Source organism: Chelonoidis abingdonii, chromosome 4 (genome assembly GCF_003597395.2).
Source record: "Chelonoidis abingdonii isolate Lonesome George chromosome 4, CheloAbing_2.0, whole genome shotgun sequence".
NCBI lineage: Eukaryota > Metazoa > Chordata > Testudines > Testudinidae > Chelonoidis > Chelonoidis abingdonii.
Genome location: NC_133772.1, coordinates 94,033,138 through 94,035,179, shown reverse-complemented (window position 1 = coordinate 94,035,179; position 2,042 = coordinate 94,033,138). Strand labels below are relative to the sequence as shown.

At 44.1% G+C, this 2,042-nt stretch overlaps 1 long non-coding RNA gene across 1 annotated transcript in view; it reads left to right on the top strand.

The window, feature by feature from the left end:
• The window catches only part of LOC142046657 (uncharacterized), a 121,515-nt gene that overhangs the window by 88,763 nt on the left and 30,710 nt on the right, over window positions 1-2,042 (top strand). The gene's annotated exons all lie outside the window — the stretch shown is intronic.

Here is a 2,042-nt window from a genome sequence, read left to right as displayed (position 1 = left end):
CACTGGAATAAATTGCCTAGGGAGGTTGTGAAATCTCCATCTTTGGAGATATTTAAGAGTAGGTTAGATAAATGTCTATCAGGGATGGTCTAGACAGTATTTTGTCCTGCCATGAGGGCAGGGGACTGGACTCTATGACCTCTCGAAGTCCCTTCCAGTCCTAGAGTCTATGAATCTATGAATTTGGCTTCATTTAGATAAAGTCAGGACCACACCTACCTTATGCAAAGTTCCAGATATTACCTGTGCACCCTTGCACTTAGTCTTCCTTAAACAAGGCTGTACAATGCAAACAAGGCCTTAGTCACTCATGCTCCTGAAAGGGCCTTCTTTCCTGTGTATAGAACAGAGAAGAGGGCAAATTCATCCCTGGAATGACTCATTTTATCTGTGGTATTTATAGTCCAATAATTGTATCATCTAGGTGCTGACTTCAGAGCAGTTATGCCAGGTATGAATTTGGCACAGAGAATTCAAATATGACTCATACATTAATTGTCGCTTATTGCACTCCATAAAAATCTTATCACTAAACTTTACCTTTATCTTGTATGTGACCTAGTCAGCTGAGAGATGCCAAGAACAATCAGATTATTTCTTTTTCCCTAGACATGAGCAGCCTCACCCAAATTAAAAGAAAAGAGCCCTAACCAACAAGACATGCCTTGCAGGGTAAGGGAATTAAACACTTCTGTTTCCTGCGAACCTGAGTTACACCACATAGCATAACATATTAGTGACTTTTCCTCTGCCAGCCTGTTCACTTCAGATCAACATCAACGTGTCTCCTGATGACAGAGGATTCTTCATATGAAAGCCATCAAGAGGAATACTAAAAAGACCTTAATAATTAACCTGTTGTGACAAGTGACAATATATGGGGAAGTTAGGCCAATGGAGCCATGCAGGGCAACTTCAGATTCCACAGACCTACAGCATCCTTTCTTCTAAGACCCCCAGGAACCATGAGATTCTAACCCCCACCCTCCTCCACCAGCCTCCTCCTATCTGAGGTGGCTAGATACTGCAGTGCAGGGCCATTTAGAAAAACCTTTTCCTTGTAAGTATATTAGATAAGCTACAGTAGCTTTCCTGAAGCAGCAAGGAGAATGCCACTGGGTTTACTGGCCTTCCGTTATGAAGGTTTTTTTGCAAGAAGGATCAATTTGACCTGTGCTAATAAAAAATCCAACTGTGTGATACTTTTCTTGATGTGGACAGCTGTTGATTAGGAAATGTATATAGTTCAGTAACAGTGAGGGTGATTTACCAGTGGAACAAACTACCACGGATAGTGGTGGATTGTCCATTTCTCACTGTCTTCAAATCGTAGAAATGTAGGGCTGGAAGAAGCCTCAAGAGCTCATCTGGTCCAGCCCCCTATATTGATGCAGGACCATGGATATTGTCCATTATTATCTCTCCTTCATCTTTCTCTTGCACCTAATGTATTTATAGGACCTCTTCTTAATGCCTTTTATGTCCCTTATTAGGTGTAACTCATTTTGTGCCTTTGCGTCTCTGATTTTGTCTCTACATGTTTGTCCTATTCTTTTGTGCTAATCCTTAGCTGTTTGCTCATGTTTCTACTTTTTGTAGGATTCTTTTATGATTTTCATAAAAAGCTCTTGATGGAAGTTTGCTGTTCTTCTTACCTTTCCTTCACATTGGGATAGATTGCTGTTGAGCCTTTAATATTGTGCCTCTGGGAAACTGCCAGTGCTTCTGAAGAACTTTTCTCTCAAGACTGTGGATACCTTTCTGGAAGATACACGTTAGTCAAACACAGGGCCAGCTCTAGCAATTTTGCAGCCCCAAGCACGGCGGCATGCCGCAGGGGGCACTCTGCCACTCTCCCGTCCTGCGGCTCCGGTGGACCTTCCGCAGGCGTTTCTGCAGATGGTCAGCTGGTCCCGCTGCTCTGGATGACCTGCCACAGGCATTTCTGCAGAGGGTCCGATGGTCCTGCTGCTCTGGTGGAGCTGCCGCAGGCGTGTCTGCGGGAGGTCCACTGGAGCCGTGGGACCAGCGGACCGTCTGCA